We start from the raw sequence: 19,044 nt of genomic DNA, 5'->3' as shown, positions 1-19,044 counted from the left end.
TGTTATTGAGCTTATCCAAGGGAGATAAGGTGGTTCGGTAAGTTCCGACGCATCCAACATGATGTAAAACTGTTAGTTCATCTTAAATGGGGTGACGAGCATCCTGCATGATGTAAAACTGACAGCATCCTGCATGATGTAAAACTGATGTAGAGTCCGTGCATGACTATAATCTGAACAGTCCGTACATGACTATAATCTGAACAGTCCGTACATGACTATAATCTGAACAGTCCGTCATGACTGAAATCTGAACAACGTGGAAATGGTACCACATGCATTAGTCGTGTCTAGGGATGACATGACATTGGATAATTGGCATTAGATGCATTAGGGTAAATGCACATGTATTTGATAATTGTTAAGTGACATTATCTGATTGGATTGTAATGTGTTTTCCGTATGTGTTAAGCTTTGGTATTTACTAATTGTTTAATACTATGATTGTTGCCATGTCTTGGTATGTGAGCAGAGTCCGTCATGACTATAAAATGAACAAGTGTAGAGTCCGTCATGACTATAAAATGAACACTTTGGTAGTGTCCGAGAAGACGTGAAACTATATGATTGGTGTGTTTGTAAATGAATGATTAATTGGTAGTCGTATTTGACGATGTATGTGCGTGAGTTAGAAATGTATGATAGCGTGTGAAGTGTGTAGTATACTACTCACACTTATATTTATGTTTATGTTTTCTAACTCTCTGCTATGTGTAATTGCTGGACCTTTGGGGGTCCAGGTTGACAGGTTATGTGTTAGCCTCGTCCGAGTGCAATGGTGAAGCTCTGCTCTGATTGAGACACAGGAAAAAGGGGTTTTTATATGTATATGCATGTAGTCCTCTTAGTATACTCTATTGGTCTTAAGCTTTCATTTGAAAAGTATCCGTTTTGTATAACTAATAACGCATCGTTCGGTGCGAGGTTTTGTTTTTAGTTCATTCGAATATTTTACTAGATAAATGTATTAGTATTATCTTTGAATGGAGTTTGTAATATTCAAACCAGCGCTTTATAAATCAGATTTTCAATTTTTCCGCTGCGTATTTTCGAAAAAGATTTTATAAAGGCAGAGTTAATTAAATAACGGGTTTGGGCGTTACAAAGTGGTATCAGAGCAGGTCGTCTTCGGACTGTGAGGTTATGTGTCAATCAGAGCCGGTCTGTGCATTCAGATCGAGTGAGCATGTGTGCCAGTTGTGTCTGTCTGTTTTTGTTGTGTATTATTATGTTTATAGCTTGAGTGTTTACTTAAGTGTGAATGTATTCTCGTGTTTAGAAGTTGTTGAAAGCATGCTATATTTTATATGTATATATATATACATGTTTGAATTGATTTTGTGGGATTCATATCTGTGAGTGATATGAAATGTAATGCATGTACTTGACTCGATGTCTTGTGTACATCGATGTTTCATTGTCTTACATATAGTTTAGTTATAAATATATGTATAGACATGTGGTAGTAATTATGTATGCTAGTTGTTACGTAGGTTGTTACATTAGCATAGATGGGAATAGTGTGTTTATGTATTTTGTAGTGGTGTGTATGTCAAGAGGACTGCACCGGGGTTTTGAGTAGATACTTAGATATCTTACCTTATGTTTACCCTTTGCATACGACATGCATGTGAATGCTGTCGGTATTAGATTTCTCTTGGGAGGAATAGATTTGGAATCGATAGGACGGTTAGGTGCTTACACCAAATGTTCTAGTGGAAGTGTAAAGGTGGGTTTGAGATAAGTGGGGGAGAAGATTTTGTCTCTCCAAGATGTTTCGAACGCGAGAAGTAAGGACGAATAGAGATGTTCTTGAAGTGGATTGTTTAAGATTGAGTAGCGTTGTTCGAAGTGGAGTTCTTATTTGGAGAATATTTTGGAGGAAGTATCAGATGATCATTTCGGAGTGAGTCGGAATGAAGTTGTTTAGCCGTAGGGAGAATGTGGCCATTGGGGAACGATGGAGCAGATTGAATGTTAAGTGAACACCGTTGCTGGGAAACGGAGAAGACGTGTGCGTCGAGGGTAAGAAAACCTAGTGATGATCATACGACGAGTATGCGAATGGTGGGTACCTTGAGGGTTAAGTTAAGTGGGAGATTGATGTCAAGGATGGAAGGTGTGGTTAGGGAACTGAAAACCCGATTACATTAAGTGGGACTGGTGGTGTTTCTAGCGGAACTCGTAGCAAGAATGTTCCATTGTTTGGTTGTCTTTCACTTGATGGTTCATCCTCAAAGAGGAGGAAGAGTGATAAAGATGGAAGCTTTGTTGATGAAAAGTTTTCAGAGGAATCTGATGAGAGTTGTGTTGGAATCAACAAGACGGAGATCATGGTTGTTTGGAAATCAACTTTCGATAGTAGCTGAGATTTAAATACAGAATTACTAGGTGATCAAGAAGAGCCTAGGAAGGATTTATAAAGGTTGAGTATGTTTGAACCGAGTAGTCATTTCTTGGAATGGAAAAAGTCGGTGGAGACTAAGTGATGTTGGGAACATCGTATATGTTGGAGTAGTATAGTAATACTATGTGGTAAGGAAATAAAATATTTTGGATATTTTCGTCATGGATGATGAAATGATAGTTAGTCGACGAGTGACTTAAGGTAATATTTTGGATAAAAGTACCTCGACGGAAAAGTGACATTGGAAATGTCGTGTTAAGGAACCTAGAAATTTGGATAAGAGATTGTTTGGAAAATAAAACAGTTATAATGGGGTTCGACGCAACGATTAGGGAGTTGCGAAGGAAAAGAATTTGACGGTTGGAGATAATATATTTTTTTGGAATGTGTTAAGAACTTTGAGAAGTTGGACAACAGATGAGTGTAGAAGTTGTGCTACCGAATGAATGGTTGGAGTGAGATTCGACGCAGTTAAGAACTTATGGAATTTGAAAAGTTGTGAAGTATGCAACGGAAGGGTCTTTCGGAGTATTTTGGGTTAAGTGGTTTTGTTTTGGAGTGGTGCTGCGAGTACCGTAAGATGTTAAGTTGAAATTTTAAGTAGTTTGATAAGAATGATTTATACCGTTGTCACGATTGTTGACTATCTATCGACAAATCGAGGGATTAGCTATCCTTGATCTATTGTTGGTAGTAAACTTCATTGTGTAGATTGGAATAAACTGATTTTGTCAGACTTGGTTTGTTTGGAATTTGAATGATTGTTGGTATGAATCCGGAAGAAGTGTTATTTTGACCGGAGATGGTATAAAGGAATACCGAGGGAAGTAAAATGATTCGGAAAAGTGACGTATAGGATTGCTTTGCCGCCATCATGGGCGAATTTGCATGAAGTGTTTTGTATGTTTTGGTTAAGGTAGTATGAGGAAACCCATTGGTTAGAATGTAAGTTGGAATTAGAAAGTCGGATGAGAGAGTTCATCCGAGGTTGTTCTTAGTCGAGCCATTTTCGAGGGCGAAAATATTTTAAGTGGGGGAGAATTGTAACGACCCAAAATTTAGTATTCGTTATTTAATTATTTTATTACGCGAGGGCGTGATTTATAATTAAATTATTAAGCGGCGAATAATCATTTAGCGAGAACGTAAGTTAATGAGCGAGAAGTTATGTTGTTTGGGCCTTTGGGCGTGGAATAGGCATTGGGCCTAAGCCAATTGGGCTTTGATCCATGAGAATAGAGAGAGCTATAAGTAGCAAGTCAACCATGAATAGTCTCATAAGTTACAATTCTTGAGAAAGAGCAAGAGGAGGAGCTCATGAGGGAGAGGGAGAGCTCGTGGAAGAGAAAGAGAAGAGCAAGCTCGAGGAATCGTCGAACTAAGGTACGAGAGTTAGATTACATATTCGTGAGTGATTCGAAAGAGGGGAGGATGTCGATTCCTCCATTCCCAAACTCTTTCCACTCTATTTTCTTGTGGGTTTTGTGGGTGATTTTCTTAATGGAAAATGGATTCTTTTGATCCTAACATGTGTAGTAAACTCATGGTAGATGAGGTAAACAACTTTGGGGAGTTGAAAGTGGGTATATGTAGATGTTTGATCAATGATTTGCATGTTTTGTTAAACTTGCTTAAAATGCAAGAAATTGGTATGAATTTGTAAGTGTGATGTATGTGGGTGTTTGTGAGTGTTAATTAATGTTCATAGATACCATATATGCTTGAATTAGCTGTTTATAAGAATTTATAACATGTCTAGATGGATTTTTGAGTGGATTCAATGTTAAACCGCCTTAGAGAAACTCAAGAACAGATATTTTTCTGGTGTAGTTCGCTAAGCGACCAGGAGTTCGCTGTAGCGAACATGTTCGCTGAAGCTCGCCAATGCTCGCCATGAGCAGGTGACTTCCTGGTGAGGTTCGCCATGTCTCGCTAAGCCCTCTCTTAGCGAAGGCCTCTGTGACAGCAATTTTTGTTGATGTTCGTAAGTGTAATTAGGCACTTGTAACATGGTTTAAGGGTGTCCTTACATGATTATTGATACATGTTGATACTGTTAATACTTATTGTTAATCGTTATATGATTGATAAACGTGTATGCAATAAGTTGTAGCTTAAAGTGAGCAATGTGATGTTGTAGCATTAATTTGCAATGTTAAGGAAATGATGTGTGTTTTATGACATAAGTGTAAATGAAACTTTATGTGTATAAAAATGGTTATGCAGATAATTATCATGTGAATAATTATGATTTGAGTGATAGGATATTGTGTTATCCTAATGTGTTAGATGTTGGAATTGTGTTTCCGCATCAGTGAATGAATAGCTTCGAGCTAGATAGCGTCATGTATTTGATGTGTTTAAAAGTAATCATGCATTCATGAATAATTGTGTTATGGGAATCATGTGAATTCCAATAATTGATGAAAATGGACTATGTTTATGAAAAGTGGCCGAAGATGGGATTATGTTATCCGAGATCTGGAGCCCATATCCAAACATGATATAAAACTGTGTGACTCCTCTTTATGGGAGAGATGGTTGATGATAACCATATCCTACATGATATAAAACTGTTATTGAGCTTATCCAAGGGAGATAAGGTGGTTCGGTAAGTTCCGACGCATCCAACATGATGTAAAACTGTTAGTTCATCTTAAATGGGGTGACGAGCATCCTGCATGATGTAAAACTGACAGCATCCTGCATGATGTAAAACTGATGTAGAGTCCGTGCATGACTATAATCTGAACAGTCCGTACATGACTATAATCTGAACAGTCCGTACATGACTATAATCTGAACAGTCCGTCATGACTGAAATCTGAACAACGTGGAAATGGTACCACATGCATTAGTCGTGTCTAGGGATGACATGACATTGGATAATTGGCATTAGATGCATTAGGGTAAATGCACATGTATTTGATAATTGTTAAGTGACATTATCTGATTGGATTGTAATGTGTTTTCCGTATGTGTTAAGCTTTGGTATTTACTAATTGTTTAATACTATGATTGTTGCCATGTCTTGGTATGTGAGCAGAGTCCGTCATGACTATAAAATGAACAAGTGTAGAGTCCGTCATGACTATAAAATGAACACTTTGGTAGTGTCCGAGAAGACGTGAAACTATATGATTGGTGTGTTTGTAAATGAATGATTAATTGGTAGTCGTATTTGACGATGTATGTGCGTGAGTTAGAAATGTATGATAGCGTGTGAAGTGTGTAGTATACTACTCACACTTATATTTATGTTTATGTTTTCTAACTCTCTGCTATGTGTAATTGCTGGACCTTTGGGGGTCCAGGTTGACAGGTTATGTGTTAGCCTCGTCCGAGTGCAATGGTGAAGCTCTGCTCTGATTGAGACACAGGAAAAAGGGGTTTTTATATGTATATGCATGTAGTCCTCTTAGTATACTCTGTTGGTCTTAAGCTTTCATTTGAAAAGTATCCGTTTTGTATAACTAATAACGCATCGTTCGGTGCGAGGTTTTGTTTTTAGTTCATTCGAATATTTTACTAGATAAATGTATTAGTATTATCTTTGAATGGAGTTTGTAATATTCAAACCAGCGCTTTATGTAACGACCCAAAATTTAGTATTCGTTATTTAATTATTTTATTACGCGAGGGCGTGATTTATAATTAAATTATTAAGCGGCGAATAATCATTTAGCGAGAACGTAAGTTAATGAGCGAGAAGTTATGTTGTTTGGGCCTTTGGGCGTAGAATAGGCATTGGGCCTAAGCCAAGTGGGCTTTGATCCATGAGAATAGAGAGAGAGCTATAAGTAGCCAAGTCAACCATGAATAGTCTCATAAGTTGCAATCCATGAGAAGTTGAAGAGCTTAGCTAGGGCAAGGAGCTCATGAGGGAGAGGGAGAGCTCGTGGGAGAGAAAGAGAAGAGCAAGCTTGTGGATTCGTCGAGCTAAGGTACGAGAGTTAGATTACATATTCGTGAGTGATTCGAAAGAGGGGAGGATGTCGATTCCTCCATTCCCAAACTCTTTCCACTCTATTTTCTTGTGGGTTTTGTGGGTGATTTTCTTAATGAAAAATGGATTCTTTTGATCCTAACATGTGTAGTGAACTCATGATAGATGAGGTAAACAACTTTGGGAAGTTGAAAGTGGGTATATGTAGATGTTTGATCAATGATTTGCATGTTTTGTTAAACTTGCTTAAAACCCAAGAAATTGCCATGATTTTGATTATTAGAGGTATTTGGATGTTTGGAAGGGATGATTAATGTTCCTTGATACCATATATGTTTGGAATGGCTGTTTATATGAATTTATAACATGTTTGGATGAATTTTTGAGTTGATTCAATGTTAAACCGCCTTAGAAAACTCAAGAACAGATATTTCTGGTGTAGTTCGCTACGGATTCGCTACGGATTCGCTTAGCGAATAAGTTCGCTACGGATTCGCTACGGATTCGCTTAGCGAATAAGTTCGCTACGGGTTCGCTATCTGTTCGCCATGTACCTGCAACCCTCTGATGTAGTTCGCTACCTGTTCGCTACAGCGAACGTGTTCGCTACGTGTTCGCTACGTGTTCGCTACGTGTTCGCTACGGGTTCGCTACGGATTCGCTCAGCGAACAGCACTGTGACAGCAACTTTTTGATAATTGTTTTAAGTGCAATTAGGCACTTGTAACATGGTTTAAGGGTATCCTTACATGTTTGTTGATACATGTTGATGTTGTTAATGCTTATTGTTAATCGTTATATGATTCGCACGCGTGTGCAATGACTTGTAGTTCAAGTGACTATGTTTATGTTTTAGCATTAATTTACAATGTTAAGGAAATGATGTGTGTTTTATGACATAAGTGTAAATGAAACCTTATGTGTATAAAAATGGTTATGCAGATAATTATCATGTGAATAATTATGATTTGAGTGATAGGATATTGTGTTATCCTAATGTGTTAGATGTTGGAATTGTGTTTCCGCATCAGTGAATGAATAGCTTCGAGCTAGATAGCGTCATGTATTTGATGTGTTTAAAAGTAATCATGCATTCATGAATAATTGTGTTATGGGAATCATGTGAATTCCAATAATTGATGAAAATGGACTATGTTTATGAAAAGTGGCCGAAGATGGGATTATGTTATCCGAGATCTGGAGCCCATATCCAAACACGATATAAAACTGTGTGACTCCTCTTTATGAGTGAGATGGTTGATGATAACCGAGATCCGACATGATTTTAAACTGTATTGATGATGATCCTGCATGATCTAAAACTGACACCATCCAGCAACGATGTAAAACTGAATGAGATGGTCTAAGTTGGCCAGCATCCTGCATGATGTAAAACTGATGTAGAGTCCGTGCATGACTATAATCTGAACAGTCCGTGCATGACTATAATCTGAACAGTCCGTACATGACTATAATCTGAACAGTCCGTCATGACTGAAATCTGAACAATGTAAATTGGTACCACATGCATTAGTCGTGTCTAGGGATGACATGACATTGGATAATTGGCATTAGATGCATTAGGGTAAATGCACATGTATTTGATAATCGTTATGTGACATTATCTGATTGGATTGTAATGTGTTTTCCGTATGTGTTAAGCTTTGGTATTTACTAATTGTTTAACACTGTGATTGTTGCCATGTCTTGGTATATGAGCAGAGTCCGTCATGACTATAAAATGAACAAGTGTAGAGTCCGTCATGACTATAAAATGAACAAGTGTAGAGTCCGTCATGACTATAAAATGAACACTTTGGTAGTGTCCGAGAAGACGTGAAACTATATGATTGGTGTGTTTTGTAAATGAATGATTAATTGGTAGTCGTATTTGACGATGTATGTGCGTGAGTTAGAAATGTATGATAGCGTGTGAAGTGTGTAGTATACTACTCACACTTATATTTATGTTTATGTTTTCTAACTCTCTGCTTTGTGTTAATTGCTGGACCTTTGGGGGTCCAGGTTGACAGGTAATGTGTTAGCCTCGTCCGAGTGCAATGGTGAAGCTCTGCTCTGATTGAGACACGGGAAAAAGGGGTTTTTATATGTATATGCATGTAGTCCTCTTAGTATACTCTGTTGGTCTTAAGATTTCATTTGAAAAGTATCCGTTTTGTATAACTAATAACGCATCGTTCGATGCGAGGTTTTGTTTTTAGTTCATTCGAATATTTTACTAGATAAATGTATTAGTATTATCTTTGAATGAAGTTTGTGATATTCAAACCAGCGCTTTATAATCAGATTTTCAATTTTCCGCTGCGTATTTTCGAAAAAGATTTTATAAAGGCAGAGTTAATTAAATAACGGGTTTGGGTGTTACAAAGTGGTATCAGAGCAGGTCGTCTTCGGACTGTGAGGTTACGTGTCAATCAGAGTCGGTCTGTGCAGTCAGATCGAGTGAGCGTGTGTGCCAGTTGTGTCTGTCTTTTCTTGTTGTGTGTACTTGATGCGATTGATACTTATCATTGTTATAAGTTATCAAGTCAAGTAGTGGTTGAGTATTTTTATGCTTAAGTTTTAAAAATTTGTGTGGTTTGAACTTTTGGTTTGTAGATGCTTATTGCTAATAGTTGATGATCCAGCATGATGTAAAACTGCATGTGATGAGGATTTTGTTGAAAACATAAGATTATTTTCTTTTGAGTAAGTGAAAATGAATTTTTCACTAGAGTGAGAAAGGAGTAGGATTTAAGTAGATCCTAATGTGTGTTGTTATATGTTTGTTTATGACATGTGGTAGATTGATTACTAGTACTTAGTGTGGTTCTTTAATTGAACTATGTGAATGTATTCTCATGATGAGAACTTGTTTTAGAACATGCTATGTTTTATACATGTTTGAGTAGATGTTGTAAGTATGCGGACAAACGAAATGTAATGCATGTACTTGACTCGATGTCTTGTGTACATGGATGTTTCATTGTCTTACATATAGTTTAGTTATAAATATATGTATAGACATGTGGTAGTAATTATGTATGCTAGTTGTTACGTAGGTTGTTACGTTAGCATAGACGGGAATAGTGTGTTTATGTATTTTGCAGTGGTGTGTTTGTCAAGAGGACTGCACAGGGGTTTTGAGTAGATGCTTAGATATCTTACCTTATGTTTACCCTTTTCATACGACATGCATGTGAATGCTGTCGGTATTAGATTTCTCTTGGGAGGAATAAATTTGGAATCGATAGGACGGTTAGGTGCTTACACCGGATGTTCTAGTGGAAGTGTAAAGGTGGGTTTGAGATAAGTGGGGGAGAAGATTTTGTCTCTCCAAGATGTTTCGAACGCGAGAAGTAAGGACGAATAGAGATGTTCTTGAAGTGGATTGTTTAAGATTGAGTAGCATTGTTCGAAGTGGAATTCTTATTTGGAGAATATTTTGGAGGAAGTATCAGATGATCATTTCGGAGTGAGTCGGAATGAAGTTGTTTAGCCGTAGGGAGAATGTGGCCATTGGGGGACGATGGAGCAGATTGAAATGTTAAGTGAACACCGTTGCTGGGAAACGGAGAAGACGTGTGCGTCGAGGGTAAGAAAACCTAGTGATGATCATACGACGAGTATGCGAATGGTGGATACCTTGAGGGTTAAGTTAAGTGGGAGATTGATGTCAAGGATGGAAGGTGTGGTTAGGGAACTGAAAACCCGATTACAATAAGTGGGACTGGTGGTGTTTCTAGCGGAACTCGTAGCAAGAATGTTCCATTGTTTGGTTGTCTTTCACTTGATGGTTCATCCTCAAAGAGGAGGAAGAGTGATAAAGATGGAAGCTTTGTTGATGAAAAGTTTTCAGAGGAATCTGATGAGAGTTGTGTTGGAATCAACAAGACGGAGATCATGGTTGTTTGGAAAATCAACTTTTGATAGTAGCTGAGATTTAAATACAGAATTACTAGGTGATCAAGAAGAGCCTAGGAAGGATTTATAAAGGTTGAGTATGTTTGAACCGAGTAGTCATTTCTTGGAAGGATTTGAGAAGCTAAGTGCGAAGTGTTACCTTTGGATGTTTGGGGATAAGAAAGTTAGCCTTTGGAAACGTGTCGAGCACGAGTATTAGAGAGACGTAAGAAAGTGACTTATGTCAAGTAAGAATTTGCGGAAAGGACTATCTCACACATAAGTGATTGTTGTGTTTGGAAAATGTGTGTTGAGAATTTGGAAGTGATGCTTGAAGTAAGTATCAGAGATGTTTTGTAGCAATTGGAAAATTATTTATGGAATGGAAAAAGTCGGTGGAGACTAAGTGATGTTGGGAACATCGTATATGTTGGAGTAGTATAGTAATATTATGTGGTAAGGAAATAAAGTATTTTGGATATTTTCATCATGGACGATGAAATGATAGTTAGTCGACGAGTGACTTAAGGTAATATTTTGGATAAAAGTACCTCGACGGAAAAGTGACATTGGAAATGTCGTGTTAAGGAACCTAGAAATTTGGATAAGAGATTGTTTGGAAAATAAAACAGTTATGATGGGGTTCGACGCAATGATTTGGGGAATTGCAAGGAAAAAGAATTTGACGGTTCGATAGTATATTTTTGGCATGTGTTAAGAAATTTGAGAAGTTAGACAGCAGATGAGCGTAGGAGTTGTGCTACCGAATGAATGGTTGGAGTGAGATTCGACGCAGTTAAGAACTTATGGAATTTGAAAAGTTGTGAAGTGTGCAACGGAAGGGTCTTTCGGAGTATTTTGGGTTAAGTGGTTTTGTTTTGGAGTGGTGCTGCGAGTACCGTAAGATGTTAAGAGAAAGTTTTAAGTAGTTTGATGAGAATGGTTTATGCCATCATCACGATTGTTGACTATCTATCGACAAATCAAGGGATTAGCTGTCCTTGATCTATTGTTGATGAGTAGACGAGATTGTGTCGATTGGGATTGACTGATTTTGTCAAACTTGGTATGATTTGGAGTTTGTATGTGTTGTTGGTATGAATTCGGAAGAAGTGTGATTTTGAATCGGGGTTTGTGTAAGAGACCGTATCGGTTAAGGTGTTATGACTAGAAAACCCGTTGGTTAGAATGCAAGTTGGGAATTAGCAAGTCGGATGAGGGAGTTTATCCGGAGTTGTGTTTTAGTCGGGTAATTTTCGAGGGCGAAAATCTTTTAAGGGGGGTAGAGTTGTAACGACCCAAAATTTAGTATTCGTTATTTAATTATTTTATTACGCGAGGGCGTGATTTATAATTAAATTATTAAGCGGCGAATAATCATTTAGCGAGAACGTAAGTTAATGAGCGAGAAGTTATGTTGTTTGGGCCTTTGGGCGTAGAATAGGCATTGGGCCTAAGCCAAGTGGGCTTTGATCCATGAGAATAGAGAGAGAGCTATAAGTAGCCAAGTCAACCATGAATAGTCTCATAAGTTGCAATCCATGAGAAGTTGAAGAGCTTAGCTAGGGCAAGGAGCTCATGAGGGAGAGGGAGAGCTCGTGGGAGAGAAAGAGAAGAGCAAGCTTGTGGATTCGTCGAGCTAAGGTACGAGAGTTAGATTACATATTCGTGAGTGATTCGAAAGAGGGGAGGATGTCGATTCCTCCATTCCCAAACTCTTTCCACTCTATTTTCTTGTGGGTTTTGTGGGTGATTTTCTTAATGAAAAATGGATTCTTTTGATCCTAACATGTGTAGTGAACTCATGATAGATGAGGTAAACAACTTTGGGAAGTTGAAAGTGGGTATATGTAGATGTTTGATCAATGATTTGCATGTTTTGTTAAACTTGCTTAAAACCCAAGAAATTGCCATGATTTTGATTATTAGAGGTATTTGGATGTTTGGAAGGGATGATTAATGTTCCTTGATACCATATATGTTTGGAATGGCTGTTTATATGAATTTATAACATGTTTGGATGAATTTTTGAGTTGATTCAATGTTAAACCGCCTTAGAAAACTCAAGAACAGATATTTCTGGTGTAGTTCGCTACGGATTCGCTACGGATTCGCTTAGCGAATAAGTTCGCTACGGATTCGCTACGGATTCGCTTAGCGAATAAGTTCGCTACGGGTTCGCTATCTGTTCGCCATGTACCTGCAACCCTCTGATGTAGTTCGCTACCTGTTCGCTACAGCGAACGTGTTCGCTACGTGTTCGCTACGTGTTCGCTACGTGTTCGCTACGGGTTCGCTACGGATTCGCTCAGCGAACAGCACTGTGACAGCAACTTTTTGATAATTGTTTTAAGTGCAATTAGGCACTTGTAACATGGTTTAAGGGTATCCTTACATGTTTGTTGATACATGTTGATGTTGTTAATGCTTATTGTTAATCGTTATATGATTCGCACGCGTGTGCAATGACTTGTAGTTCAAGTGACTATGTTTATGTTTTAGCATTAATTTACAATGTTAAGGAAATGATGTGTGTTTTATGACATAAGTGTAAATGAAACCTTATGTGTATAAAAATGGTTATGCAGATAATTATCATGTGAATAATTATGATTTGAGTGATAGGATATTGTGTTATCCTAATGTGTTAGATGTTGGAATTGTGTTTCCGCATCAGTGAATGAATAGCTTCGAGCTAGATAGCGTCATGTATTTGATGTGTTTAAAAGTAATCATGCATTCATGAATAATTGTGTTATGGGAATCATGTGAATTCCAATAATTGATGAAAATGGACTATGTTTATGAAAAGTGGCCGAAGATGGGATTATGTTATCCGAGATCTGGAGCCCATATCCAAACACGATATAAAACTGTGTGACTCCTCTTTATGAGTGAGATGGTTGATGATAACCGAGATCCGACATGATTTTAAACTGTATTGATGATGATCCTGCATGATCTAAAACTGACACCATCCAGCAACGATGTAAAACTGAATGAGATGGTCTAAGTTGGCCAGCATCCTGCATGATGTAAAACTGATGTAGAGTCCGTGCATGACTATAATCTGAACAGTCCGTGCATGACTATAATCTGAACAGTCCGTACATGACTATAATCTGAACAGTCCGTCATGACTGAAATCTGAACAATGTAAATTGGTACCACATGCATTAGTCGTGTCTAGGGATGACATGACATTGGATAATTGGCATTAGATGCATTAGGGTAAATGCACATGTATTTGATAATCGTTATGTGACATTATCTGATTGGATTGTAATGTGTTTTCCGTATGTGTTAAGCTTTGGTATTTACTAATTGTTTAACACTGTGATTGTTGCCATGTCTTGGTATATGAGCAGAGTCCGTCATGACTATAAAATGAACAAGTGTAGAGTCCGTCATGACTATAAAATGAACAAGTGTAGAGTCCGTCATGACTATAAAATGAACACTTTGGTAGTGTCCGAGAAGACGTGAAACTATATGATTGGTGTGTTTTGTAAATGAATGATTAATTGGTAGTCGTATTTGACGATGTATGTGCGTGAGTTAGAAATGTATGATAGCGTGTGAAGTGTGTAGTATACTACTCACACTTATATTTATGTTTATGTTTTCTAACTCTCTGCTTTGTGTTAATTGCTGGACCTTTGGGGGTCCAGGTTGACAGGTAATGTGTTAGCCTCGTCCGAGTGCAATGGTGAAGCTCTGCTCTGATTGAGACACGGGAAAAAGGGGTTTTTATATGTATATGCATGTAGTCCTCTTAGTATACTCTGTTGGTCTTAAGCTTTCATTTGAAAAGTATCCGTTTTGTATAACTAATAACGCATCGTTCGATGCGAGGTTTTGTTTTTAGTTCATTCGAATATTTTACTAGATAAATGTATTAGTATTATCTTTGAATGAAGTTTGTGATATTCAAACCAGCGCTTTATAATCAGATTTTCAATTTTCCGCTGCGTATTTTCGAAAAAGATTTTATAAAGGCAGAGTTAATTAAATAACGGGTTTGGGTGTTACACTTTATAAATCAGATTTTCAATTTTTCCGCTGCGTATTTTCGAAAAAGATTTTATAAAGGCAGAGTTAATTAAGTAACGGGTTTGGGCGTTACAAAGTGGTATCAGAGCAGGTCGTCTTCGGACTGTGAGGTTATGTGTCAATCAGAGCCGGTCTGTGCATTCAGATCGAGTGAGCATGTGTGCCAGTTGTGTCTGTCTGTTTTTGTTGTGTATTATTATGTTTATAGCTTGAGTGTTTACTTAAGTGTGAATGTATTCTCGTGTTTAGAAGTTGTTGAAAGCATGCTATATTTTATATGTATATATATATACATGTTTGAATTGATTTTGTGGGATTCATATCTGTGAGTGATATGAAATGTAATGCATGTACTTGACTCGATGTCTTGTGTACATCGATGTTTCATTGTCTTACATATAGTTTAGTTATAAATATATGTATAGACATGTGGTAGTAATTATGTATGCTAGTTGTTACGTAGGTTGTTACATTAGCATAGATGGGAATAGTGTGTTTATGTATTTTGTAGTGGTGTGTATGTCAAGAGGACTGCACCGGGGTTTTGAGTAGATACTTAGATATCTTACCTTATGTTTACCCTTTGCATACGACATGCATGTGAATGCTGTCGGTATTAGATTTCTCTTGGGAGGAATAGATTTGGAATCGATAGGACGGTTAGGTGCTTACACCAAATGTTCTAGTGGAAGTGTAAAGGTGGGTTTGAGATAAGTGGGGGAGAAGATTTTGTCTCTCCAAGATGTTTCGAACGCGAGAAGTAAGGACGAATAGAGATGTTCTTGAAGTGGATTGTTTAAGATTGAGTAGCGTTGTTCGAAGTGGAGTTCTTATTTGGAGAATATTTTGGAGGAAGTATCAGATGATCATTTCGGAGTGAGTCGGAATGAAGTTGTTTAGCCGTAGGGAGAATGTGGCCATTGGGGAACGATGGAGCAGATTGAATGTTAAGTGAACACCGTTGCTGGGAAACGGAGAAGACGTGTGCGTCGAGGGTAAGAAAACCTAGTGATGATCATACGACGAGTATGCGAATGGTGGGTACCTTGAGGGTTAAGTTAAGTGGGAGATTGATGTCAAGGATGGAAGGTGTGGTTAGGGAACTGAAAACCCGATTACATTAAGTGGGACTGGTGGTGTTTCTAGCGGAACTCGTAGCAAGAATGTTCCATTGTTTGGTTGTCTTTCACTTGATGGTTCATCCTCAAAGAGGAGGAAGAGTGATAAAGATGGAAGCTTTGTTGATGAAAAGTTTTCAGAGGAATCTGATGAGAGTTGTGTTGGAATCAACAAGACGGAGATCATGGTTGTTTGGAAATCAACTTTCGATAGTAGCTGAGATTTAAATACAGAATTACTAGGTGATCAAGAAGAGCCTAGGAAGGATTTATAAAGGTTGAGTATGTTTGAACCGAGTAGTCATTTCTTGGAATGGAAAAAGTCGGTGGAGACTAAGTGATGTTGGGAACATCGTATATGTTGGAGTAGTATAGTAATACTATGTGGTAAGGAAATAAAATATTTTGGATATTTTCGTCATGGATGATGAAATGATAGTTAGTCGACGAGTGACTTAAGGTAATATTTTGGATAAAAGTACCTCGACGGAAAAGTGACATTGGAAATGTCGTGTTAAGGAACCTAGAAATTTGGATAAGAGATTGTTTGGAAAATAAAACAGTTATAATGGGGTTCGACGCAACGATTAGGGAGTTGCGAAGGAAAAGAATTTGACGGTTGGAGATAATATATTTTTTTGGAATGTGTTAAGAACTTTGAGAAGTTGGACAACAGATGAGTGTAGAAGTTGTGCTACCGAATGAATGGTTGGAGTGAGATTCGACGCAGTTAAGAACTTATGGAATTTGAAAAGTTGTGAAGTATGCAACGGAAGGGTCTTTCAGAGTATTTTGGGTTAAGTGGTTTTGTTTTGGAGTGGTGCTGCGAGTACCGTAAGATGTTAAGTTGAAATTTTAAGTAGTTTGATAAGAATGATTTATACCGTTGTCACGATTGTTGACTATCTATCGACAAATCGAGGGATTAGCTATCCTTGATCTATTGTTGGTAGTAAACTTCATTGTGTAGATTGGAATAAACTGATTTTGTCAGACTTGGTTTGTTTGGAATTTGAATGATTGTTGGTATGAATCCGGAAGAAGTGTTATTTTGACCGGAGATGGTATAAAGGAATACCGAGGGAAGTAAAATGATTCGGAAAAGTGACGTATAGGATTGCTTTGCCGCCATCATGGGCGAATTTGCATGAAGTGTTTTGTATGTTTTGGTTAAGGTAGTATGAGGAAACCCATTGGTTAGAATGTAAGTTGGAATTAGAAAGTCGGATGAGAGAGTTCATCCGAGGTTGTTCTTAGTCGAGCCATTTTCGAGGGCGAAAATATTTTAAGTGGGGGAGAATTGTAACGACCCAAAATTTAGTATTCGTTATTTAATTATTTTATTACGCGAGGGCGTGATTTATAATTAAATTATTAAGCGGCGAATAATCATTTAGCGAGAACGTAAGTTAATGAGCGAGAAGTTATGTTGTTTGGGCCTTTGGGCGTGGAATAGGCATTGGGCCTAAGCCAATTGGGCTTTGATCCATGAGAATAGAGAGAGCTATAAGTAGCAAGTCAACCATGAATAGTCTCATAAGTTACAATTCTTGAGAAAGAGCAAGAGGAGGAGCTCATGAGGGAGAGGGAGAGCTCGTGGAAGAGAAAGAGAAGAGCAAGCTCGAGGAATCGTCGAACTAAGGTACGAGAGTTAGATTACATATTCGTGAGTGATTCGAAAGAGGGGAGGATGTCGATTCCTCCATTCCCAAACTCTTTCCACTCTATTTTTTTGTGGGTTTTGTGGGTGATTTTCTTAATGGAAAATGGATTCTTTTGATCCTAACATGTGTAGTAAACTCATGGTAGATGAGGTAAACAACTTTGGGGAGTTGAAAGTGGGTATATGTAGATGTTTGATCAATGATTTGCATGTTTTGTTAAACTTGCTTAAAATGCAAGAAATTGGTATGAATTTGTAAGTGTGATGTATGTGGGTGTTTGTGAGTGTTAATTAATGTTCATAGATACCATATATGCTTGAATTAGCTGTTTATAAGAATTTATAACATGTCTAGATGGATTTTTGAGTGGATTCAATGTTAAACCGCCTTAGAGAAACTCAAGAACAGATATTTTTCTGGTGTAGTTCGCTAAGCGACCAGGAGTTCGCTGTAGCGAACATGTTCGCTGAAGCTCGCCAATGCTCGCCATGAGCAGGTGACTTCCTGGTGAGGTTCGCCATGTCTCGCTAAGCCCTCGCTTAGCGAAGGCCTCTGTGACAGCAATTTTTGTTGATGTTCGTAAGTGTAATTAGGCACTTGTAACATGGTTTAAGGGTGTCCTTACATGATTATTGATACATGTTGATACTGTTAATACTTATTGTTAATCGTTATATGATTGATAAACGTGTATGCAATAAGTTGTAGCTTAAAGTGAGCAATGTGATGTTGTAGCATTAATTTGCAATGTTAAGGAAATGATGTGTGTTTTATGACATAAGTGTAAATGAAACTTTATGTGTATAAAAATGGTTATGCAGATAATTATCATGTGAATAATTATGATTTGAGTGATAGGATATTGTGTTATCCTAATGTGTTAGATGTTGGAATTGTGTTTCCGCATCAGTGAATGAATAGCTTCGAGCTAGATAGCGTCATGTATTTGATGTGTTTAAAAGTAATCATGCATTCATGAATAATTGTGTTATGGGAATCATGTGAATTCCAATAATTGATGAAAATGGACTATGTTTATGAAAAGTGGCCGAAGATGGGATTATGTTATCCGAGATCTGGAGCCCATATCCAAACATGATATAAAACTGTGTGACTCCTCTTTATGGGAGAGATGGTTGATGATAACCATATCCTACATGATATAAAACTGTTATTGAGCTTATCCAAGGGAGATAAGGTGGTTCGGTAAGTTCCGACGCATCCAACATGATGTAAAACTGTTAGTTCATCTTAAATGGGGTGACGAGCATCCTGCATGATGTAAAACTGACAGCATCCTGCATGATGTAAAACTGATGTAGAGTCCGTGCATGACTATAATCTGAACAGTCCGTACATGACTATAATCTGAACAGTCCGTACATGACTATAATCTGAACAGTCCGTCATGACTGAAATCTGAACAACGTGGAAATGGTACCACATGCATTAGTCGTGTCTAGGGATGACATGACATTGGATAATTGGCATTAGATGCATTAGGGTAAATGCACATGTATTTGATAATTGTTAAGTGACATTATCTGATTGGATTGTAATGTGTTTTCCGTATGTGTTAAGCTTTGGTATTTACTAATTGTTTAATACTATGATTGTTGCCATGTCTTGGTATGTGAGCAGAGTCCGTCATGACTATAAAATGAACAAGTGTAGAGTCCGTCATGACTATAAAATGAACACTTTGGTAGTGTCCGAGAAGACGTGAAACTATATGATTGGTGTGTTTGTAAATGAATGATTAATTGGTAGTCGTATTTGACGATGTATGTGCGTGAGTTAGAAATGTATGATAGCGTGTGAAGTGTGTAGTATACTACTCACACTTATATTTATGTTTATGTTTTCTAACTCTCTGCTATGTGTAATTGCTGGACCTTTGGGGGTCCAGGTTGACAGGTTATGTGTTAGCCTCGTCCGAGTGCAATGGTGAAG

Source organism: Trifolium pratense, linkage group LG6 (genome assembly GCF_020283565.1).
Source record: "Trifolium pratense cultivar HEN17-A07 linkage group LG6, ARS_RC_1.1, whole genome shotgun sequence".
Classification (NCBI taxonomy): domain Eukaryota; kingdom Viridiplantae; phylum Streptophyta; class Magnoliopsida; order Fabales; family Fabaceae; genus Trifolium; species Trifolium pratense.
This window is presented reverse-complemented; position numbering follows the sequence as displayed.